This window comes from Daphnia magna, linkage group LG3 (assembly GCF_020631705.1).
Source record: "Daphnia magna isolate NIES linkage group LG3, ASM2063170v1.1, whole genome shotgun sequence".
NCBI lineage: Eukaryota > Metazoa > Arthropoda > Branchiopoda > Diplostraca > Daphniidae > Daphnia > Daphnia magna.
Genome location: NC_059184.1, coordinates 1861685 through 1887153, shown reverse-complemented (window position 1 = coordinate 1887153; position 25469 = coordinate 1861685). Strand labels below are relative to the sequence as shown.

Here is a 25469-nt window from a genome sequence, read left to right as displayed (position 1 = left end):
CCATTCACTCTTCTTTCTTAGTTTCTTTCTGTTTTCAATTCAGCAATGATACCATTTTGGTGCCCGAATGCCGAGACTTTCTTGACAGACTGATTTACGAGCGGGAAACCGCGTCGCTTGCACCGACACACGAAAAAAAAGGGAGCCTCGACCTAAACGTTCGGCTAGACGTCGTCGACCGATGTGCTTACATCAACTACTTCGCCAGGTGTCTAGAGAGAAGAAAAGAACAAAAAAAACCAAAAAAAACAACGAAAAATCAAACAATTTAACCCTCAAATGCTTTTCTTTAATTTTTGTTTTCTCTCTCTCTTTCACTTCTCCGGTCCTTTTTTTCCGCCTCCTCCTTCAATTATCTCAAAGCAATTTAAGGGGCAACAAAAGTCTATTATGGAAAGGACAGGCATATATTTTATTTTGTCTCGTGTTGAAGGGGGGACATGTACAACATGAAGAATGACTTGGTGTCTATGTGGAAATTCCCCTTTTTTCCGATGTGGTCAAACGGGCCGTCTTTCTCGCAATAATTCGTAAAAGCCTAGGCCGCACTAATTTTACCGGATGTGACGTACAAACTGGCTTGTTGGTGAGCGGAGGGACGGTGGCGGAGGAGAGGCCAGTTGACATCGGCGGCCGCAGTTTGATAGGGATCCGATTCGGCGCTTTATATGAGACGGGAGTATTGATCACTGGCAAAACGGAGTCTCTTAACACAAGTCGTTTCTCTATATATGTACCGCTTTTTCGCATTTTCCGCTATTGGCGCGACTTCAATAGATGCTAGCGTCTGATTTAGGACGATGTGATTTTCTTTGACGACAACGACGAATGCTGCAATGGTTTCTTTGATCTCGAAGCCGCTTTTCCTATTTGTGAGTTTGGAAAGAGAAAGAGATACACATGTGATATGCCCTCTGCGGCCTCCAAGTTATGACTATCAACGATGTGTTTGACTTTCTGCTTCTCCCTGATTCCCAATTTCTTGTGCTACTCTTTCTCTCTCATGCGTACGTGAGCAAATGTGTGTACAGCTACTGGTCTTTTTCTCTCTTTCTCTCGTCCCCTACGTTTATTTGCTATTTGGTCGCACATTCTACCGAACGCTCCGAATGGATGACTGACGTATCGATATGAGTTTAAAATATGAAAAAAAATAAAATACAATGCCAGAAAAATAGAGGCATGAAAATGTTGCTCGAATTGTGGCATACAGTCAAGTACATATAGTACGTGGACACAGTATAAAGAGGTATTAAGTCGGGTCGATGCCATACACACGATGAAAGGGATAACGTGTTCCAATGACAAGAGGCTGACAGGGCAGCCGACCGAAAGAAAGAGACTTAGATTGACTGACGCCGTGCTACTCGTTTGGAGCTCCGCCGTATTGATTGCGGTCGAGGAATTGAGTTATCGACCTACTTTGATGTGCAAATTGCTGTTGTCAGCAGGAACGCTGGTATAGGAACGAGAAACGAGAAAAGGACTCCGAATGGGTCGGCGCACTCGAGATCGAGGTGCTATACATAATAAGAGGATGGAATAAAAAAAAAAGTAGGGGGGCGAAGGGGAGGTGAATGCGGGTTGCTTGACGGGGCAAGTAGGGCCTGTCGTTACCGTCGATATGAGAAAGAAGAGAACAACGATAAGAGAAGAAGAAACAAAATAAAGACCCAAAAGGAACGGTAGAAGAGCTAGCCAATTTCAAAGTGATGCAACTTGCTATGCGATTTGGAGCGGTAAACAGGATCGCCATAAATATGTATGTGTTCCAGCAGAGCGAGAAAGAGTGTCCCTGCGTGTTGGGGTAGGATGGAAATGGGGAACCAACCAACTGTTTGGTAGGGTAGGTAATGGCAGCTAGTAAATTCTACTTTTCTAGGTTTTCTTTCATTTTTTTACCTTTCTTCCTGCTGACTCGTTTGTTGATAGCAAGCTGTGAAATGTGCATCTTTTTTTCTTTTCCCATTGCCTCTTTGTGGACTTGTAGCAGCAGGCACCGATGCAATTCTTTCGAGTCCACCTATTCCGAACAGCCCCCAATCCAGCCGACCCATTCTATAAGGAAATAAAAATAAGATCATAAAACCATGGGACTGCCTATCATCAAACACGAGCCTTTAGGTGATGGCGCGAGTGGACTGGACTAAAAATGGAATTATCAATGAGGGCCCATGACTTTTTTTTCTTTTCTTTTCTTTAACGGCAATCATATATTATGTACCGCTCTTTTGTTTCGCCCTCCTTCTCATTCACCCACTTCTCTTTCACTCGTTGCCGGGCAGCCGACACGTCCGAACGGGAAACGAGTTCATTTACGAGCGTTTCCTCATCATCTTTGCGAATAAAAGCCTTACTTAAAAGAGGGGGAACCTATGAGTGCCAACGGATTCAAATGCAGGATACCGACGGCACCTCCGGCTCTCATCTAGTCTCCTTTTGTCGCGGTCCTTCTTTTTCTTGATTTCTTTTTATTCTTTTCTTTTAATGCAGCGCCATAAAAAGGGGCCAGACTTCCTGCCCTAACGCATCAAGAGTGCTGTAACGGCGATTTGCAGAGATCGTAGAAGGGAATTAAGAAGCTCGTACGAAGACGTGAAGCAGGGCATAGCGATTAGCCCGGCTACCGAATGCGTAACAATGACCAGCAACTAATTCAACAACAACAACCAAAGAAAAGTGCGTTACATGGGTACAGCCCCCAAAGCGCTGACGTCTGTTTGATTGTAACAAGAAGAAAAAAAAAAAAAGAACGGGAAGAATTAGCGGAGCAGCCATCCCTTCGATCGATGTTTCCTGATGGCTTGCACGAAGATTTTTCTTGTCTTTGCTTGTCTCCGCTAGATCCTGGGCTAGTAAAGTAAAAGCGTGCCAATTACCTTGTTCCAGGAAAACGTGGTAGTCTAAGACAGCCCGGCTTTTCAACTTACCATCTATACGAAACCTGCAGCTTTTCTAGGAAGCTGACTGTAAAAAAAACAAAACAGCCGCGGGACTATCAGAAGCAGAAGCTCACGCGGCAGTAGCAGCGGGAGATTGGAACCCCTGAAGGCAAAGAGTATGAGAAGGCGAGAGAGAAATAGAAGCGAGAAAGACAGAGAAGAGGTTAGACAGGAGGAAGACCGGCGGCGTGTATAGTGTATAGTGAGTCGAGTAGCTAAAGTAGTTTTGGACGTTTACTGCAAAGCGAGGATGTCTTTTATGGCCTCAATGGTCCTATTCGTTTAATGGCACCTTGTGACTCGAGCTCCCTTCTATTAGCGCCTAGATCCCCGGCTACGAGCTGGAAATTTATTGCGATTGATTCTCTCTACATATACACGTATATAATATATGGCAGGAGGGTTTTTCTTTTCGCGTGAAATTTCATTTTTGTCAGGCCTTTTTTTCTTTTTTAGTTAAACACATTTCTGTTTTCCTCTTCGTGCATTTTTTGTTGTTGCATTGTTTATTTTTCACCACTTTTCCTACATTTTTTTTAGCTCGTTTCTCTGATATCTAGCTTGAGGCTGGTCTTCTTAACTTTTCGAGACAGGCAATCGCAGGCTATGGAGATGATACGTAACTACGCCGAATGAAGCTTTTAAAATAAACCTACACATAATACGAAGTGCTTTTATTTCTTAAACTAGTGGCGGAAAATGTAAATAAATAATAACTCTTTCGTTGACAGTTAACGGATGAAACAACAAAAAAAAAGAACTAAGAGGCGGCAAACGAGCTTTTTCTTCGGTTCGGGAGCACTTTTTCTGGCATACCACCGGTACTAAAAATCCTAGCGTTAGCAACAAAACACATAAATCTCTCCAAGTTTTTTTTTTTTTGTCTCCTACATTTTAGATTTCGTTCCTGGCTAATCAAGCGTCTATTGACGCAGTTAGTTTTGCTGGTGCATCAGTTTGCCCGTTCGATTTATAAGGTTGAGGTTTCCGAGATAAAGGTGCTGGCAATCGTTTTTACGTCAAAAGAGCACAAGACGATGCGCAGCAAGCCCATAATAAAGCGTTTCTGTGTGTACACATATCTTTCAAAGATAAATAAGCGGCCAAAGTGTACGACACGCTGGCCAGCCGTTCCATACAATCTGATAGTTTGATTTCCAGTAAATAAAGCTTTGAGCTAATCTTGATTCATTTTTCGGGAGGTTTCTCTGCGTAGTTGCCGCTCGCTTCCCAATGCTACCGCCCGGTGCTGCCGTAGTTGAGCACCGAAAGATGGTTATCGTATCCCGTGTGCGTCCTCAGTTTCTTGTTGTTGTTGTTTTTTCCCCGAAAGAGAGAGAGATAGAGGACCCCGTTTTCACAAGGATGGGGATGTTGGTGTCGTTCCCCGAGATTTATGACGACGGCACGCGATAGCTATCGAAAAGTATCGCCGTTCACTTCTTTCTCGCCATCGACTACGTTCTATGGTTCAGAAAGAAATCGAAATTGTAGATGAAAGAAACAAGTTTGCCGGCCAGAAATCCCATTTGGATGTTATTACATTTTGCATGTTTTGTCGTGTCTACTGTAGCCAGAAAACTGCGTAAGAATCAAGGCGACGAAAAAAAAAATAGGAAAAAGACTCACGCGAGATTGGACTTTAAAGAGCAAAAAACCAAATAAAAATGGGAAGGAAATAGACGAGAAAAGAAAACGGGACTTGATTTGATGCTCTGTCCTCGCACCGTGAAACGTGCGCCGATCACGGCCGAGTAGCTCCGATGACGACGCTTTATCCGCCCTTTGTTCCTAGTGCTTGATTTTGATTCTTTTGTTCATGTCTTGAAACCACCAATTGAGAACTAGAAAATAGTTTGCTCGAATGAGTGGGCGGACGTGTGGGCTGTGGATATACTTTAAGCCAGATAATGACAATATTTCGGGTTGAGCCGTTGCCGAGTGTGTTCCATGGGGTGGAAGTGATGAACGATGGGAAACGGCAGGCACTTGGTCGCATGCTTATTTGCTTTGGCCTTCGTGCGGATATCACATTAATGCTTTTTCCTTCTCCATATTTCTTTCCTTTTTTGTCGTTTTTCATTGCTTTATTTTGGGAAGGTTCTTATCCATTTTTATTCTGTGAACGTTCAGAAATGTCTATACTTTGCAGCGTTGATGTGGTTTGATGGCAGCGGCTGAGTCACGGGGCAGCAGGAGGACTCGCCCAGCGGCGAGCGGATGAATTGCTATGCCGCTGCGTCTCTTCCTAAGAAGCTTACGTTCGATTTTTCTAGGGAATCTTTTTCTGATCATTCTTCGTACTCTGCTGTTTTTAGATATCGCTCCCCGATCTGTTTGATCCTCTTTGTCGTTTCTCTTGCATCCGTTTCGTTTCGCCCTCTTTTTGTTCTCTTCATTTGTCGGATTTTTGTTCTGCTTATTCTCAGTCTTCCATGTCTTTCTTCGTCAATGATCCTAGCTTGTCAGCAGTCTTAAGTCTCCTTACGACCCAGTTTCTCTTAAGTGCATCCACAGGTGTAGCTGTACCAGTCATTTTTGGTTGACAGTGGTCATCGATTTGTTTTCCTTGCTGACTTACTGCAACGGGCTATGTTTATTCTCAGTTCAGTTTTTACGATTAAAGAGGTTCACAAAGCCAGGAGGTTGCTGAAAATAGGCTTTGATGTCGTAAAAGTAGCGCAAAAGATTTGTAAAAGATGGGCACTTTGTTTTGATTTTGTGAACGTGACGTCACAAGCGACGCAGATTACAAGAAACAACCCTAATTACGTACAGAGACAGGCACTCCCTGTCTCTGTCCTGTTCTATACCCGGCCGTATGTTGACTCCGTGAATCAATGTCCACTGTGCTCACGCGTGCACACGACATCCTAAAAGTACGTGGCCTCACAATGCATCGTTGATTTGATTACGAGAGGAGTCTGAGAATGCCAAGGCTAAAGAAGAAAGAGAACGAGCAGGGAATCGGAAGAAGAAGTACTGTTGTTGATGGGGGACTACATAGTCGATTGAGTCTCGATTCGTTCGGCCGAGGGGCTCAATAGAAATCTTAGCTTGCTGCTTCTCGGCATGCATTGAGGATGCATTTTTTTTCTTTTTAGCTTTCTCATCTCTTTTTCCTTCACATTTACCTCGCTCTTAGTCAGCCCCTAGATATCTAACTCAAGTGTTTTGCTCGTACACAACCTTAACGCCACTGCGTCCCATCAGTGCGGGTAAACAGAGCGAAGGCGCTGGAGGGATTCGGATCGACGGTGATGACGATGACGACATCTCGTCCAGACAACAACAACATGCTAAAGTGCTAGAGGCTAATGAACGGAAAAATGGATTCGTCGATGGAAGGCAGGTTGGGAATCGATGATGAGCCGGATGGTTAGAACGACATAAAACCTTGAGAAAAAGAAATATAGGCGGAGCTCGAGAGTTTAAAAATACAGTTGGAAATGACGGCTGCGACATCCATCTGCCAGGGGGATGGAAGAACGGTGAATTATAGGGTTTAGGTAGATGTCATTCGAGGCTTTAGTTTGGACCCTTATCGCTAAGCTGAGGGATAATGGCGAATATTTGGGGAAAAGGAAAAATCAAGGCAGAAATGAATCAATGAAACAGCCGGTCGTTACATCGACGTTGTGGTAGAAACACGGAGATTTGAGATCCTCGACGCCATACGACGGTGGCATTTTCTTGCGTCGTTGTGGCTTTGGCAAAGAAGGATCACTCCCAGTTAATAAATATTTCACGCAATGGCTTTTCTCTAGTGTCTACATACGACGCGTTCACTCGCTCCTTCTATCCACTTTAGTCCAGTTTCTTCTAATCTTTTTTTTTTTTTTCCTTCTTTCCTCCCCTATCGCCTCTTCTTTATTATCACCATCTATTTCAACATGGTGCGGACTTGATTTATAATCCAGAGCAGAGAGGCTCGCGTTATTGAGTGTGGGCATGGTGGCGTTAGTGGTGGCAATATAATGGTGATGTCGGTCGTCGTCTGTATTTGATTTCCTCTCTTCATCTTTAGAGAGACGAAAACTACTAGAGGCTTTGATGTCATCGAAGAAAACGAATCGCTCTTTACTGCCTACTGTGCAATGCTTCAAGATGGTGGTGCGCGTCTGACATATTACAGCAACTTGATCAATCTTGGCCTTGTGTAGTAGTAGTAGTAGTCGTCGTCGATGTCGTCTTTTCTTTCAGCGCTTCCAGTTTCCCGTTCTTCTCACTCGTCTGTACGTTGCCATAGGCTGCGTCGTTGTCTTTGAAGCTTATCTCCTCGGCTTCTTTTTCGTTCACTCTCTGTCTCGTTCTCTGTGTCGTCTGCCTCTCTGCCATCGCCACACAATCCAATTTGTTTGAGGCCTCCTCTTATATATAGTTGCTCGTCGTACAAGGACCTCCAATCGAGTGGTATGGATATAGACGAATGAGTGGACAGACGGGCGGAAGAGCGGTATAGGCGACGAAAGACAGAAGAAAACAAGAGAATGGAACAGGATAGAAACTAAAGAGAAAAAGACGATTTTGAAGAGGCCTTCTTGGCCACTGGGCCGCAGTGTCGAAGACTAAACTAACTTATGCGAGGGATTTGAAATGGAGAGAAAAGGCAGAGAACGAGAGAGAAAGAGGCGATCCTAATTGATTAGCATGGCTGGGCCTTAGGGCTTGCTTCGATTGTAAATAACACCATCATCTCGATTGGTATCGAGGCGATTGTTTTCTCTCCTCTGTTTTCTTTACTTTTATGGATTCTAGCCTTTTGTTCGTCTTGCCTTTATCGACCGTTTGTCTTTTCTTTTGGACATCTTGCCACTGCAGTGTCGGTCATAGACGGACGAAATGCGTCACACATGCACCATCCGTGCCCGATGCATCCGGCGAGTTCTCTGTCAAACACACACAATGTTCATAAAAAAATAAAAACTAAGAAAATAAAACGAGATTTCCTCCTCTAAAAATGGGAAAAAGAAAAAAAAAAGGGAAAGATTCCGTTCCGGAGACAGGTTTACGGTCCCTGTATCATTGCCTAGAGAGAAAGCGAAGATCTATACCGCGGAAGCCTCCGGAAGGGAAAAACGGAGAGCTTTTCACCGGATCGCCCCATCAACCAGGAAGTTTCATTGGCCCGTACTACTTCTCTTCGCAACACAGTCCACTAACACAGTCGACACACTGTAGTCGCAACTGCACACAGCCTATATAAAATATACAATCGATACGCGCATGCACCCACAACAGTTTGGTTCAGTTTTTTCGTATACATTCAAACCGTGCAATCCCCTCCCTGTTAACTGCTGCCTCGTGTAGGCTACATACCCCGCAAAAAAGCAAGTTTAGCGTTAGTCTTTTCGCTATCGCAAAAAAAAAAAAAAATGTATAACAAGGTTTTTTGCGATTGGAAAGAAACTGTTTTTGCTTTTAATATATTCTCCTTCCCCCCTCATGAAAAAAACCCCCCAATGTTCACTGGCTTTTCATCCGCCCTTTTCTTATCTCTTTCTAGCTATTGCCCAAGCGTTACGAGTATCAGGCTCGAGTTAGGCTCGATGCGTCGTAACTTTCTGCATCATCGATTGATCCTCCAAAATCCAAAATACCCGAGTTTGGGTTCGTCCTGTTCACACGTTCGGGTCCGTAGAAAGATAAGCGAAAAATCGTTGGAAATCATTCCCCCCTTTCATTTCTCTCTCTCTGTATACGCGTCTCCCTAAATGCTGGATCAAACGTACTTGTTGTATGCAATCGATTGTCTGAAATTCTTGTCTCTCACTCAACGCAACATGAAAGACGTACGTCGTGGATAAGGGTATAAATAAGACCAATTGGGACCTGTTTGTCCGCACAACAGAGCCCTACGCAATTGAGTAGGCATAGTGGATGCTGCTGCTAGTGTGCCTGTTTGCTTAATGCCACTCGACGACGAAGATTTTTTCTGGTGCCGTTCGATTATGTTGAAGATATGTGGAATTGCAGATGAAGTTAGATGATGGACACTCGACACAATCTGAAGCGTGGAGGATCTGCTTAAGGATGCCCAGAAGAGGCTAGAAAGATATGAGGGAACTGAAGAGGAGAGAAGAACTACAGCAAGGAAGTAATACGAATAGTGAACTGTTAGGTTGCGAGGATGAATCGAAATGAGAATCAACGAGAGTGACAACGATTGCATTCATACAGCCTTCTTTCTTGTATCTTCTAACCCAATTTTCAAGAAAGGAAAAAGAGACGGCAGATAGAGGGAAGATAATCGATTCGTGCCGCGTATACATAGTTGTGCGTCGATGCCATTCGTTTCATTCGGTTTCCTCCTACCGCTACCAAAATGTCGGAAAAATTAGCCGTTTATATATCCGGGTATTCGATGGACATTTGGGTAAGGATCGTAAACGATAAATTAATTAAATCTACTTTTCCGAGCGGAAAAAATTGCGCGGTATGAAGAAGATTTCCCACATTTACAGTTTGGGTTCTGGATAAGGATTTGTTTTTCTTTTCTTTTTCTGACTCAGCTCATTTTGGAAAGATTTTGTTTTCCCCTCTCTGTACATGCCCCCAGTCTTGGTTTTGTTTTGTTTTCCTACTTTTGTTTCCTGGTTAGAAGCGGTCGTCGTAAATCAGTAGTGGCATTGATTGGTCTCTGAATCCATCCAGCTGCCAGTCAGTTGTCGGCCTCCCATTTGAGGCAGCTTAGACATTTTGAAATAGAGCAGACTATAAAAGAAGAACACTGTATAGGAAACGAGGCGGAGACGAAAGACGTAGGGAAAACGGCATTCAGAACACACCCACACAAAAGGAATCAATGTGCTCATTTCCCATGGAAATACGATTCACTAACGACAAGCAGCAAAGACAAGAACCAAGAAGCCCATAGATCCTCGACGAGGCATCGTGAAAAAAAAATATATATACGATGCGAATGAGATGGCGTCGTCAACGACGACGGACGAGTAAAGCTAGATTGTCTTGGTGGAGACGAAGGAAAAGAAATGAAAGACGTAAAGGAAAAAAAAAAAACACAAAGAACACTAGCGGAAAAGAAGTCTGATCTTTGTCTCTTGTTGTAATCGGCTGACTGGCGCTCTTGGTGAAGTTTCAGCCGCCCTTTTTTCCATGGCCCATCTTGTCTAAATTTAAATGAGTATGCAGCTTGTGTGACGTCGATAAAGTCACTGAGGCCACCGGATGGCAGCAAACATCGTAGTCGTCTTTTGCAAACGCCTCTTTTCCCTCCCAACAGTCTGTGTTTGTTTGGCACGCTTCAGAGCTTGCTAGCACATTATCGATTCTTCACTATTTTGCATTTGCACCATAAGTAGGTGTATATGGTATAGATGGTTAGTCGAGTATGTTTGTCTTTGCCGTTTGATGTGCTGGAACATTTCCAAAGAAGGGGGATAAACAATGCACCGTTGCATCAGCTGGTTCATAAAGCGGTAGAACTTTACTGATGGCGGAAAAACAATTCAAATTCATTGCACATTGGCGGAAAACGAACGACGTCGAAATAAGGACTTGATTAGTCGGGGATATCGTTACACGACTGAGTTCTCTCGTATACCGGCTTAGAGAACCGCTTTCCTCTTTTCTCTCTCTCTCTGCTCGATGTCATCGTCTTTCAATGAGGTAGTAGGTCTTCCCCTATTCAAACATCAGATAACTAATTAGCTGTGCGGCAGGTCTTTGCCTCTCACAATATTGTCTAGTTCAGTCCCCTACAAGCTGACCGAGGAGAACTGCACAAGACGACAACGGAATAAGGATTTTCTCTTTTGTCTTCGTACCAGGTTCTTGACAGTTCTGTGTATCGGGATTACACGCGCGTCCGTAAGACAATTAAGCCACCGAGGCCGATGAGTACACGAAGAGCGTTTCCCTTTGAAAAAGAAATGAAGGGGCGGGAAAAAAAAAAGGCGACTACCGGCGCGTGCTGAACCCCGTGATGTACACAACTTGTCCGTCTATTGAGTAAATGATTTCGCTGAATCCGCTGTTGCGTCTTATCGTCAGATCCGTCCTGTTTCCGTTCCCCTTATGATTATGAGGCACTCGATTTGCTTAATGTTTCTTCCTATTTGATTATTAGTTGCTAATGAGAATCCACAATTCCACGGTGACAACAAGTTTTGGAAGCAAAAGTTCCGTCACGGCTGTGCGGATAGGTTGGCATTTTGCTGCGTCAACTTCCTTATTTGTCAGAGCGTGACTTTGGTCGGAGATGACGGATGCTACGGCGGTAGTCGCTCAGAAGGGAAGTGGTTTGGAACGAACGTGTGCGTGCTCCGGTTTGACGGCGAGGAAGGAGTGCTGAGAAAAAGAAAAAAAAAAAAAAGGCTTATAGTTTCTGCCTGTTTGTTTCTTCGAATAGAGGCAGAGATGATCGTGAGTGTGGCAGAGGTGTAAGGTCAAAACGAAAAAGGTGACAAGAGCCGTGGACGATATTGATGGACACGCCCTAGCACCCACCCCTCCCTCAAAGAAGGGGGGAAAAAAGGAGGGAGAGAGAGAAGAATATTGACTCTGTCTCTTTACATTTCTAGCTTTCATTTTCCGTCGAAGCTTCGTTCATCCACACGCTCATACATAAAAGCCATTTTATACGTTCACACACATACACACACGTACGCTCGATCTTGATCGCGACCACAACTTACCCCATTCTCCTTTTCCTTCCTTTGGGCTACATGGGTCGTGTTTGACGATGGAGAAGAGCGATCGGAAGAGAAAGGCCAACGATGAGTGTCAAGCGAGTGACAGACGTTGACACTTTTTGACCCCCACGTTGACCCGTGCCTGCTAGCAAACTCTGTGGTTGTTCTAGTATACATGCAGACCCCTTCTGACTCGCTTGTCACTCCCCTGTCAGTTGTGGAGAGTCTTGGCGGAGGCAGGAAGATCCCTAAAAAGCGAAAATAAAGGAAAAGCTATAAGTCTTGTGCATGTGTACAGATTGTGCTCTTATTTCTTTTTTCTCATTTTGTTTTGTTCCCTCTCTGGTCCGTACAGTATTTTTCCTTTAACCTTTTCAAAGGGGATCTCTTTACCGAGAAAAAAAGAGAAGGCGAGTCAACTATTTGGATTAATTTCTTATTGGACGGTAGCCATGGTTGTAGAGGGATACAAACGAGAAAGTGGAATCGCCCTTTTCGGTTTTGTGCGGACTGTGATTGCCAAGCCGCGCCCTGCACCGCACAACACGTTGCACTTCAAAAGCAAGAAGCCAATCACTTTAGAATTTCATTCGCAGGCTTCTTTCGTACGTTTTAGCTCGTACAAGGCCCTCGTCTACAAACTTCCTTGTCTCCCATTTTCTTTTTTTTTTCCCCGTTTTTTTAATTCACTTTGGCAGTAAACAGAATGGCTATTTCTGAGCTTCAAGGATGGGGTCACGACGGACAATGAAGACCTGTCAGCCTGTCGAGCCACATCTTTGATTGTGTGTGTATAGGCGCGTGAGCTCAGTGTGTGTGTGCGAACGGGCTCTTCCTCCCTATTGTGCGACTGGGATGGGACGCATTCTTCTCACACCAATCTGCTGAGCAAACAGCTACTTCACACTTTCACCTAGCGTCTACTTTTCCTTTACACAGTACCCATCTCAAACTAAGTCGTGTACTCTGCTTCCATTCTTTGCTAGACTAAAATCAATAAAGAAAAGGGAATTTTGTACACAAAAAATGAAATCACAATCGCTTCGTCCACGTCCGGTCAGAATAAAGCAGACAGTTTGAAGAAAAAAACGAAGGAGTCTAGATGGCCAAAAACTATACCCAGCCAAGCTCTTTTCAATGTTGTTAAAAAAATAATTGAAAAAAAAGGGGGGTTTCAAAAACGGGAAGGAAAAAATCGATTCAGCTTACTTTATTGATCAGACCCCTGCCATTTTTACATAGCTCGGAGGCGATGGTGGATGCTATGATTTCGCTGAAAAGCGACGGCAAGATTGATTGTGTAACACTCTTGGGCTCATGCAGAGCGAAAAGCTGGTGACAGAATTCGAGATTCTTTCCTAGTGCCTACACGGAATTAGCACTTATGCAATGGCATCTATTCCATCCATTTCGACAGTAGTTCTTCTTCGAACTGTCCAAAAATGGCTGTTTGCAAAAGGCTTAAACGCTCGGGCTTTGGAGCGATGGAGGGAAACCGACAGAACAGAAATTGTTGGAATATATAGGCAGAGGCTGAAATTGAATTCTTTCTACTGGCACTAGAAAATGTGGAAGAAACCTGCCGGCTAGCAACAGAACGAATCTTTTTCTGGCTCAAGTGCGTGATGGGCTACGATATACACACACACACACAGCGCATACAATTCTGTCGGCAAAAACGTTGGAATGAAATCTACGCTATAATAGTAGAGGACATGCTATGCCTGAGTTGAGAAAAAATGCGAGATTTAGAGGGTATTACATATACTGACACACAAACTCTTAGATTTACCGCTGGTACCAAACGAAATACAAAGTTGAACAAGAACAACAACAACAAAAAAAAGGGCCCAGGCACGAGCAACTTGAAAACGAAAATGGAAAACTGAAGGAAAGAATTTCGTCTTTCTTCGGCCTCTATTCAAGTCTTACCTTAAAGATGGCTGACTGTGCGTGGCGTGAAAATGTCGGATTATATAAGAGACTCCGACGTAATGGTAGATAAATGCACAGGCCAAGACGAAACAAATAAACACACGCAAAATAAACACGGGCGAATGATGAAAGTTAAGCGACGAAACTTGAGACGGGATGATTTCATCATTCCGAAAAGGAAACAGATGGATGGGGGAGACCCACGACGATCGGGATCAAAGGCACCGTCTCCTTTAACCCCCAGCGCAACGTGTTTCATGTACTGTCGCTTGAAATGGATTTATGTCTGTTTCTCTTAACCAGCGCAGTATGTTTCGAATGATACGTACGTGTCGGGTACTTCTTGGGGGCATTCTTTCGGGCATCACGTGGCACGAAAAAAAGCGCAAAAAAAGGGGGGACAGAGAGAGGAAAAAAGGCCGAGAAGGATGATCTTTTTCAATTCAGCGGTCGCCGCAGTAGAACAACGAAGCGACAGGCGGAGGAAGAGGATGAAAAATTAACCAAGGCCAGGAAAGAGAAAATACACGTTCAACTAAGGCCTATATGTAAGTCTTGAATGTTTCCAGGGAAACTTGGCCGACAACGTTGCCAAGGAAGCCGGTTCCCGAATAGTCCGTGCGAGACAGATGGCGATGGCGTATAAATCGTGCCATCATAGTCGAACGGTTTCAACCAGCCGGTTGGTAACACACGCACAAAGCGTTCCAGTTTGATGATTCCACTGAATTTATTTTGTTTTTATTTTTTTTTTGTTCGTCTTCTTTTTTTACCTCTGCCTTCAAGATTCTTTCCCATTTCTCTCTTCCTGTTTCGGGCATTCTCTGATTCTTCTAGAGTCTTCTCTATTGGGGTAGGGAGTTTGCCTCTTTTTTCCAATTGTCATCTTGTTTTGCGGGGACTTGGGGGTTTTGTTTGATTTGTTTTTATCTTTATGGATGTCCGTTTACTTGTTTTTGTTTTCGGAACGCTTGTTGGGGTAGGGGGTTCCGTGCCGTGACAGTGTTTCCGATGCGAATCGCACAACACATTGCGTTCATGGCCAATTCTATGTCGACACAGGGTGTACGTTTCGTGCGGCACGCAACGCACGTTATTGTCACACGTCAGGACTTTATCTAATGTTCTCGCGCCAAGTTTTTGTCGGTAGTCGAGGCAATAGCAATAACCTGCTTTATAGAAAACGGAACGAAAAGGGGGGGAGAGAGATTATAGTAGCTTATTATTTACCTTATTCGATTTTTTTTTCGCCCTTTTTCTTCTTATTGCTTATTTCTTTTTTCTTATTTGTATAGGATGTATATGTACGTGGATTATTTTCAAAGTTTCCTTCTTTTTTTTTTATGTAGTGAATATGGCAAGGCTTTTCTTTTTTCATAAGTGCACACGAGGAATTTTATTGAAAGGATTTACGACGGGAAAAACATAACAGAAGAGATAAAACGGACACGTAATAAGCAAACATTGAAAGAAGAAAACGGCAGAGGGGAGAGGTGAATGAGAACAGCGGGGGGGAAGAAGGAAGAAGTGATAGAGAAAATAAGAGGAGCTACGTATAAAGCTGTAACAAACAGCTCGCATCCGTAAGGCCGTCGTAACAGCATTGTCTTGTGATATTACAGTGCACCGTAGCGAAAGATAAAACTCGATGTTATAGTTAGTACTAAGGCTTTTGGGCGCCACGTCAGTGGAGACGAAGGAACGCGAATCGACATTGCAGCGGAAGAAATATGGATGCCACGGATGGGTGTCCGCTTGTCCGGCCCAGTCTAGCCCCCCCTTGCTTGCGGGAATTTTGTAGCACAGCGTTAATATTGTGTATACAGAAAGAAAGACGCGGACAGTTTGTTGCTTTATAGTGGAAGGCTGCATCGATAAAGGTGGACAGAAACTTTGGCGAGTTGGCGATGCACGACGCGCCTTCCAGCCTACCAGCTCCTCCCTCACGCGACCTCCCCTTTCTCTCGCTTCCCCGCTGATAGTAAACGAGCAGAGAGCCTAAACTGATTTCTATCAGATAATGAGGTTGGGAACGACGGGGATCTAGCACGCGGTACTTTATAGCATCTAAACAAAAACAAAATTTGCCTTCATTTTATCTTGTATAGTACAGCAGCCAGTTCCGACTGCGAGCCGCGTGTTTATTTGTGCTGACGATGGTTCTGTTTGAGTTTTGTTATTTTGATGGCAGCAACTTTGGTCGTCTACGTTTTGCTCTTAGGCTCTTGAACAGCCTATTGTGTGTCCGACAGTTTTTTGAACATCCCGTTTGATTCGCATTGCTGCAGTCCTTGACGATTCTGCGTAGCTTCGGCAGCTCCGTCGACGGAAGCAATTTCGTATAAAGGATACATATATAAGAGAGCGCCTGACTGCAAGTATCGACCGTGCCTACCGAAAAAGACTCTTTTGCCGACGTGTTGTAATAGGCTGCTGCTCGTTGCAGTCCTTCCTACTCACCGTGCCAGTCTATATAGACAACAAAAACGGCATCGTGAAAGCGGCCGGGACGCTCGTTCGCCAAATCTATCTATGGGACCATTCACGTTGGGGCTAACGTGCGATCGATACACAATCATTCAAATCAGAAAGAATGAATAATGAAGCTCATACTGGTCAGATTTGGGTCTTTAGTCCTTCCGATCGTTATATATTGTTGTCATGACAGCAACGATCGTTATTATGATACGTCTTTGAAGCGGGGAAAACGAATCAAACATCCAACTATGTGGACTGTTAAAGATCAATTGCTAACGCTATGTTCACCCACGCCAATATTGCCATTCAATACACGCGCTATTCGGTTACGCGTAAAAGATGGTACCCTATGCCACCAATGTATACTACCACTATATATAGACTCCGACGGATACTGTTTTTCTGTTTGACTATTGTTACGTGATGATGGCAAATCCATTGTATTAGCTTCCCCCTCTTCGTTCCTCCCTCATTCCGGCCCTTTTTTGCTAACCCCTTTTTTCTTTTTGTTATTCGTTCGGCGTGCGCGTTCGGCGTTACTTTCCCCCGGAATTGAATTGCTATTTGTCAGGCGAATGTTTTGCCACTAAGGGCGCACCTTCGTACGACTCGGAGGACTCGTGCAATAAAAAGAAGGAAACGAGGCTCGAGCTCCCGTTTTTTTTTTTCCAGTCATTATGCGTGTACATTATATGCAGTGTGTGTATTGTACACGTCCGCAACATAGTGGAGTTTTTAAAGGTGGGGAGAAAATAGGCGAAAAGGGTGAAATAGGTGGGGGAGCTGCATCACATGTTTAAAGCTTATGGTTTTCGACAAGAAAGTGACACCCTTTTTCCCCAAAAAAAAAACGAAAGAGGAACAAAAAAAAAAAAATGGGTTAGAAATGAATAGCCCAGCTGGTGATGAGGTGACGGACCACCGGAGCGGTACCTCTTCCTCATGCCCCTTCGATGTATGGCAGTATAGAAATAAGAAGTAGCAGTGTAGGAGTAAAATACAACAGAAACGTAGGGGTAGGTATAGGAAGGAAAATAACGAAATACATTAACGACATCCCATTTCCTAACATAAATAGCTAATTCATTCCACTATAAATTTAAGCCATGACAGAATAACAAAATATAATCGAAGCCAGATCGTTTTCGCAATGGATGAAGGATTTCATAACTTCCGATGAATGCGATATTATGTCAAATATAGGAATGCCACGAAAATTGGGACTATAGCAACAGTGGAGTCAATTTCTTGTGAAGTATTTGCTCTCTCCGTCTCCCCTTGTCTATATTATTCATCGCCTTTCCATTTTTCTTATTTGAATTTGCGTGAGCGCTTGTGTTGCTTTTCGGCACGTCTGAATGCCGTCGTTTTTATACGTCTTGTCTCTGTGCGAGCATGCGTCTCGTGCATTTGTCGTTGCCAGCACGGGGCTACGAATCCAGACGGACCAGACAAGGCCAGACGGCTGGGAATTGCATTGCGAGTGATTTTTTGAAAGGAAGTGACATGGTCCTTGACTCTTTGTATTTGATTTCCTTCTTCGAGGTGAGAGAAAACAAAACACAACAGAACGACCAAAAGAATGGAACGGACGTTGACCAGGTGAATGAAGGGCGCCCTTACAATGAGGGCAAAACGATTTCAAGAGTCTTAAAACTGGGTTGGATTTATTTAAAAAAAAAAGGATTTAATTGTAGATGTCAATTTACGTCGACATCAGAGCGATTGGGACTGGCATGTCACGCAACGTTAAATGAATGAAAGACGTTCTTCATGTTTGCCGAAGGAATAAGAAGAAGAAGAAGAAAAAGCGACGAAAGCTTTGATATATTTCGTAATGGCACGATTGGAAAGTCGGGTGTTTAACCGCCATCGCAAAGGAGCCGATGCTAATGAGGAGAAGGCGCTCATCGTTTTCACGGATCCATTTCTCAATTATTCGCGTGGATGCATAATGGCTTCGTTCCATCTAATCAAAAATGGTGGACATACATATCACCTTCGTTGATTCGCCATCCGACGAGGAACTTTTAAGAGCACTTAAAAACTCCAAGGACACTTTGTGTGCTCCTCTTCATCGCCGTTTATTGATGTGTCAGCCGAAATACAAAGTCCAAGCGTGACTTTTTTCTTTTATCTCGCATGTTGTTCGTAATCAATATTCTGCTCAGAGTAAGATTTAGAAAAAATAAAATAAAATAAAAACAAGCTTTGTTGTTTTGTTTAAATCAAATTGCTCGGGAAACGGGCGGAAAAACGGATCGACGGACACCTTGAGGTCGAAACGAAACGTTGGCTTTCATGATGGTGTCGTTGCTCGGAGGCGAAACCAAACCAAAAAGAGGGGGGTGCAATCACGCAAACTGAGCAACAACAAAAAACAGCGAGAGCGAGCGACATCACGCTGCGTTCAGTTGGTAATGGCCCAGGTGTAATTAGTCGCCTGAGTGTGTCACAACAAGAGTTGTGTTATGAATGCGCCCTTCTCCGATATCCTCCAAGTCTGTTTGCCATCATCCTTTTGTTTTGTTTTTTTGTTCTGAAACTTCAGGCCTCCCCCCCATCCCTTCCTCCGGTTGTACACACTGTCTACTAACAATCAATGGTCATAATCGTAACCGTAAATTAGCATCGCGCTTCAAGTGCTGCGTTGGTGTTTGCCGCGGTGAAAATCACCGATGTCTTAAAAAAGAACGGCTGCGAGACGGGAAGCAAACGACGGGAAGAAGAGAGAGATAGAAAGAAAACGAAGAACAAGAAGAAGAAAAAAAAAGAACAAGAAAGACGCGGCCACAAACAATTAGCCCAGAGAGCGAACGAGAAAAACGAAGACCCTTGAAAAAAAAAAAAAAAGAAAAAGCGGTGACGTGGAAATGAATAAACAACTGATAATGGCCGGCAGTAAATCATATTAATGGTTATAGTAATGATAATAGGATTGGTTGAACCAGGCCAAGGGGAAAAACTGAGGAGGAACAACAAGAAAAAGGCAGCGGGAGAGAAAGGCAGCCATGGAACAACGATGCACAACCCCGAAAAAAAAAAAAATTAATTAAGCGGCAATTGGTGGTGTTGTAAGAGCTAAGGATAATGCTGCTCTCATGAGACATGTAGAAAAGAGACCAACGATTTATTGGCATATTATGTATACACCCTGTGTTTGTGTGTGTGTATACCTGCGTACACGTGTGCGTTTGCATTGTTGATTATGTATGGACATGCAATCTGGTGAATCACTATAAGGCGAGTGACCTGCTCCGTGACTGACCACTGTGAGATGGCAGCTGCTTGGCAGTTTGAATTTGTTGTTTGTTTTACCTGTGATTTTGTAAACTTTATTATGCAAATATGCACTCGTAATATAGGGAAAAACGATTGAAAGATACACAAACAAACAAAAAAATGAAAAACAGTCGGAGAATAAACAGGAAAAAGAAGAGGTTTGTCAACTTAAGGTATAACTTTCTTGCTTTCCGTCACGACATGGTCGATTCAATCACGTCTGTTTGGTGTCCTGCTTCGCCCCTTTCGTGATGTGCGGTTTCCCGTTCCCGGGTCTCCCGCATAGCTCGTAACGTATTTATACAATTCAGCAGCGTATCTGACGAATAGTTTATTCGCGGGAGGGAATTCATATCTTTATACGGGTGTCCTTGTCTTACCTGCCATTTCTTTCTTTTTTCGTTCGTTTTCCTCTGATGCGTACAGCAAAACAGAAAAATATACAAACGGCAACAACAGAAAACAACTAAACAACAACAACAACAAAAAAAGGCAGCTGCAGCTGCAAAGTACAACCGGGCAGCCATACCAGGCAGGGCGGCCTCTATCTAATTGGCTGTGATTTGCCTGAACTCATGCCAAGAAAAAGAAAAATTATGCTTCACGCATTGGCTAGTCACGATTCCCCCCCCCCCCCTCCTGAATCTAGTGACTTGTTATTATTCCCTTTTTTTGTTTTTCTTTCCTCTTTCCAGGTGCTTTCTTCCTTCATGTCTCTCATGTTGTTTTTTTTTAGGGCAGGTGGTGTCTTGCACTGCACCTTTAAGCCGCTGACCCCCACCGTCCGCGGATTACGTCTTTTGTCAAAGCTCGTGTACATGTAACCGTGCGTTGGACCATGGAGTATTGCGGTCCCGATAGAAATCAAATCGCTCATTGAAAGCCATTCGAAAAAGGAAAAGAGAGCCAATTTTGCGATTTGCCAACGGCGGCCGACAAGAGAGTCCCTACCAGTGAGCGAAATGATTTTGTGAATACGATAACAAGCTTTACAAGTTGGCATTTATCAAAGGATCTATATAGTATATATATATATATCGCTGAAAGGCTGCTAATATTGCATAGAGAGAGAGAGAAAAAGAGAACCCACAGCCACATTTAGATGGCCAGCATTGAGAAGCCCATCAAGTCTGCGTTGTATAGAGATCGGAGTTGGGCAGAAGGGTCGTTAAGTTTGCCCAAAGTATACGGCAAAAGCACTAGCTCATATCTACATTCATTTGATCCGATGAGCTTACGTCAGCCAATTTTGCCTGGCCAGGCAAACAGGAAACTGTAGTAGGTTATTACTGGACAAAATCCATGCCACGACTTTTGTGGACCAAGTATTACTTTTTAATCTCGTCAAAAAAGAAACGGGGGTGAAATTACCGAACATTGCCTTGTTTTCTCTCTTTTCAGTATCGACTGTCCACGTTCGTAGACACGCAGTCGCTAAAAAAAAGGGAAAAGGGAACTGAGACATGTTGTATGTAACCAAAGTCCGCGGCCTGGTCGTCGTATATATTCTCTGCGGTCGCACACAACAAGGCTATTACTCACGTTAGGGCGTCCTGGTGGAGCGTCAGCGTGCGGACACGAATGTCAGCCACGTACTATTGTGTATCGTACACAAGCTGGAATTACGCAGACCAATTTCGTTCTGAAAGAAAATGGCTTTGGAAGCCGTTTGCGTTGAATGAATGCTCATTGATTATTCGTGGAATTGGCCGTGAGAGTCGTTTCCGTTTCTTCTTTTTTTTTAGTCATTCCTCTCTTGTCTTCAAACACTGATGAAGAAAGTAGAAAGAAAAAGAGGGCGCCAGCCAGTCATTGCCGCTTGTTCTTGAAGCCATTCAGCCCTTACGTTGGTCGATTAACGACTGTCGGGGAGTGTCGCCCGTTCGAATTTTTTTTTTTTTATCCGTCATCTGCGTAGTTGCTCATTTTACGAGCGACCGGTTTACTGCTCTTTTTATTATTTCGTTATTTCAAGATGATTTTCTTTTGAAGTCTTTTTTTTTTTCTTCTTCTTCTTCTTCTTTGTTGGAAATTGAATTTTCGTTTGTATATAGCTCTCTCAAAGCCCAAGATGACCAATCTTCGCGTGGCTCATTAACACGCAGTAAAAGGTATGAGAGAAACAGTTAAAAACACGGAAAAGGTGAGTTTCAAAGAGGCCCGAAAATATAACTATTATTACCACCTTAATAGTTTTTTGTTTTTTTCTCTTACTCGTTTCTTTTTTCTTCTTTTTGAGTGGTCGAGTTCTGCGTGTGTCGACGCGGCATTTCTCTTTGACGGGGCATACACGGTAGCCACGGTGTAGTGACAGCGGCACCGAACCTCGTGTGACGGAAACCCGCACGTCCATCCACACAAAAAAATGCAACATTAATCTTGGCCTTCTATCTATTTATTTATTTTTTTCTAGAGCCACAGCGCTTTTCTTCTTTCTTGGCCGAGCGAAACGGTCGTTGTTATCCACCTCGAAGAAAACGAAAACAAAACAAAAGATGATGACGTCATTTAGGCGTCAATGACTGCTCTTCCTAAATCGGCGATCACGCATCCTTTCCGTTTTGACTTTCATTCGTTCCCGTTCCCATGCTATATTTACTGTATTCTTATTTTTGTGACCTGCCTGTGAGTGTTGGGCTTCATTTTTATCTCCCCCCACCGTTTGAATTTGTCTTTCATCCATGTCATTACGAGTTTCTATTCTTCCGTCCGTTAAATGCCATTTTAACAGCAAAAAAGAAAAAAAAAACAAAACAAATTGAAGTACCGCCACTCATTTTCAGTTACGAAAGGATATACATCATTCTGACAGACTTCATGGACATTTCTTTCTTTTTCATAAACAGCACTATTAGTATATGTTTTCTGTTTGTTGCCCTCCCTCACTGACTGCGTCCTTTTTTGTCTCATTTTATGCGTTTTGCTTTCTTCTTGTTTGAACAGAGTGGAAACGCAAGTGGTAACATATGGAAAGGCTTGCAATTAAAAGATGACATGACAAGAGCTCCCTATCCTCGACGAGACTCGCACTGGTAACATGTGTAAAACGTTTTATTACGTTTCAACGCATGAAGAGGAGGCACAGGAAGTGTTTGGAACATCATACAAAATAAACACACACGCGCGTTAACTGTATATGTGTGTCCGTGGACTTGTGTATACGTGCGCGCTCGTTTTCGATGAGAACCAGGATCTTTGGAAAGCAATCGTTTTCCGAGAAACGATTATGGGGAGTTTCTTTAGTCGGAAGTCGTTCGGCAGAGACATAATTCGATTTTTGAATCTAGCCGGGGCCAAGTTGACTCATTGTATTAGGCTGTTCCACGAATTCTGGATCTACCGGTCGTGGGAAAAGAAAAAAACACCTTTTTTTGATGGCGCATAACGATGTCTGGGCTCTTTGCGCAACGCGCACACAGGTGGACCAATGATGGACCACTTGACGATTGAGTAACAGAAGCGTATAGTCATCGACCATAGATATCTAGGCTAATGCTTCAGCCAGAGCTTTCTGATGGACACAGTCGAATTAGCCTATTGTGTTGAAAACAACAAAACGAGGGGAGGACAAAGTGCATTTCATTTTCATTCATTGGCACTTCTTCCTTCCTCTCGTCCCCCCCTCTAGGTGGTCTGGCGGATGGACAAGAAATCCGCTTATTAGGCGGAGACAAGGAGGGCGGAAAACGGGCCGTTTGCCACTGCGACATGTGTTTCTAGTAAGAGCTTCAAACAAACCCCAAACTACACGAAAGCTTTCGCGTACGGCGGTGACTAATGACTCGGTCATCCATTGACGGAAATGTGAAATCATTTGAGACATCGTGTTCTTATTTCGCCCATTTTCTTTCCATGGCTGACTCATCGTTTTGATATCTTTCATAGAAACCGTTATTTAGTATTATCTAGGTTTGTGTGCTGGTTGATGAAACATTGTTCGTCCCGTCGATGACAAACCCCTGTGTATGCAACTGCGTGAGAACTGTACTTGCATCCGGACGGTTACGGTGGGACACGCAAAGCTTTTGGTCCTACAGCAATTTCAACTTTCCAGTTTCTTAAATGTCCTTTTATTTAAAATTATTATTCTACTCACGACGTTGATAATGTTGGTGTCGATGACGTTAGCCAAAGAGCCAATTCAACTGACTTGGAATGAAATGTTTCTAATCGACTTTGAGGGTCGCGAGTTTCCATTGGAACAGCCGTGGGACTTCGGCTTTCTGTGCACGTCCTTTTAAACACTAACGAAGATAACACGGCAAGTGGGGGCTTTCAATGATCTCTTCTCCTGGGAGTGTAAACTGTGTGTAGATGTTCAGTGTTCTTAGAGAAAGACAATTGAAAATGGAGAGGGGTTGTAGGAAGATGTTTTGGACGCATCCGTCCTGGATCTCCTCTGAAGTAGATAAAAACCTTTTACCTTTTTTTCTTTTTATTTGTTGTTTTTAAGGTTGGAGAAAAAAAGAAAAAGCTCGAAACCAACATGTCCACCATTGTGTGTAGCGCCACACCAAAATGTATCTGTGCCATCTTCTTTGATGTTCCCATCCGAAAACTGTTCCTTTTGACGTGCCAGGGAACTTGAGCACATCAACTATGAAAGATTCTTCTTCTCTTTGGAACAGACTTAGTGTGTATATGCACGGTGTGAAAAAAAAGGATAGATGTGGGAGGAGTATTCTTTTTTATTTATATATTAGGGCCCACAAAGCAGCTGGAACACATTATGAGATGATAGAGAACAAGAAGAGGATAAAAAAGAAGAGTAAAAAAATAAATTCTGCAGAAGAAAGGCTTATAAACGATGGTTAAAAACACGGGTCGATGTACAAGTAGATATATATATATAATTGTTTTTCCTTCCTCCTGCTGTTGCTCTTGTGCCAAGGGTGGCAAGGGAGGTTTGTTTCACCGATTTTCGAGAGGGCCAAAGTTCACGGGCCAAGTTCTCCAAAGTCTGCAATTAGTTTGACTGGATTTCTCTTTCCTTTTGTTATGGGTACTTTGCTAGAAATTTCCTTCTTCTTTTCATATAGCAGAAGCTCAACAGAAAAGAGAGGAATAAGGTGAACTATACAGACGAGCCCTCCGGCTCCAAAATGTTTTCAACGAAGGACTTGGAGGGTCTCCGATTTGTAATATCCTTTTAAAAGTTCTGATTAAAAAAAAAAAAGGGGGAGGTTGTTGGGTACATTGGTCGGATATTAAATTGTGGCGGTAGTTGAACTTTGAGTACAAGAAGATATGCCGCTCACTGTGGTAAAGGAGGTCTCGGACTGTGTGTACCTTCATGGGATTCGTTACCTACGCATTGAGCTAAGAAAAGGAGGCAATCAGCTGGCCAGATAGGGACGTACCAGTTTTTGAAGAGGCGATCCCAATTTGCTTAAGAAACTCAATTCGATTATTCTGCTTATGTATTTTCTATTTTATTTGATTTTTTAGTAGAGAGGGTACACTAGCTACATTCTTCTAGTAGACACATACAATAAAATCAAAAAAATAAAAGGGAAGTGGTCGAAACACGGTGTTGTGTCAGTCGGAAGGTAGCCAATGGTTTTCTTGTGGGCAACATAGTAAACAGTCAAATAGAAGGGAGACCGACAGACAGTTGGTCGACGTTTGCTCAAAGGGTCGGCAAAGATCTGGTATGACCTGGTGACCCACGGAATGTTTAAGCTCTTCAAGGACCGCCTGCCACAACTAGAGGAAATATGCGCCATCAGTCTCTTTTGAAATACCTTTTTCTTTCCCCCTCATTGGGAAGGGTATACCCCCAAAAGCCTTGTATACATACAGGATGAAACATATGGCCCTGTTCCAGATGCAAGCCCTGCGTACATGGAGCTGTATAGGTACGAAGGGTATAGCTATAGGGCTGCACCAGTGCACATATTGGGTTGTTAAGAAGCCTGGACCCCTCAATTAGATCAGTGTCCTAGAAAATATTTGATTCATCAAGTGGCACATTCACCTTAAGTCCCCTCCTCAACCCCCTGTGTTATTTTCCTTCGCACTCCTCCCTTCACCTACCGAACTATTTACAAAGGGGAAAAAAAAAACATGGAGAAAAAAGTTTGAAAAGTATAAACACAAAAAAAAGAAAGAAAAAATGATAATAAACATGGGTTGAAAATGAGGGTAGAAAAAGCCTGTTCTTAGCATCATTTTGTTA

At 43.4% G+C, this 25469-nt stretch overlaps 1 long non-coding RNA gene across 1 annotated transcript; it reads right to left on the bottom strand.

The window, feature by feature from the left end:
• Positions 1 to 426: 426 nt before the first annotated feature.
• On the bottom strand, positions 427 to 14035 carry LOC116918411. The gene is made up of 3 exons (XR_006644174.1): positions 13529 to 14035; positions 11600 to 11844; positions 427 to 2058 (listed from the first exon to the last, which is right to left on the bottom strand). It is a non-coding gene; the product is annotated as an uncharacterized LOC116918411 (long non-coding RNA).
• Between the last annotated feature and the right edge of the window lie 11434 nt (positions 14036 to 25469).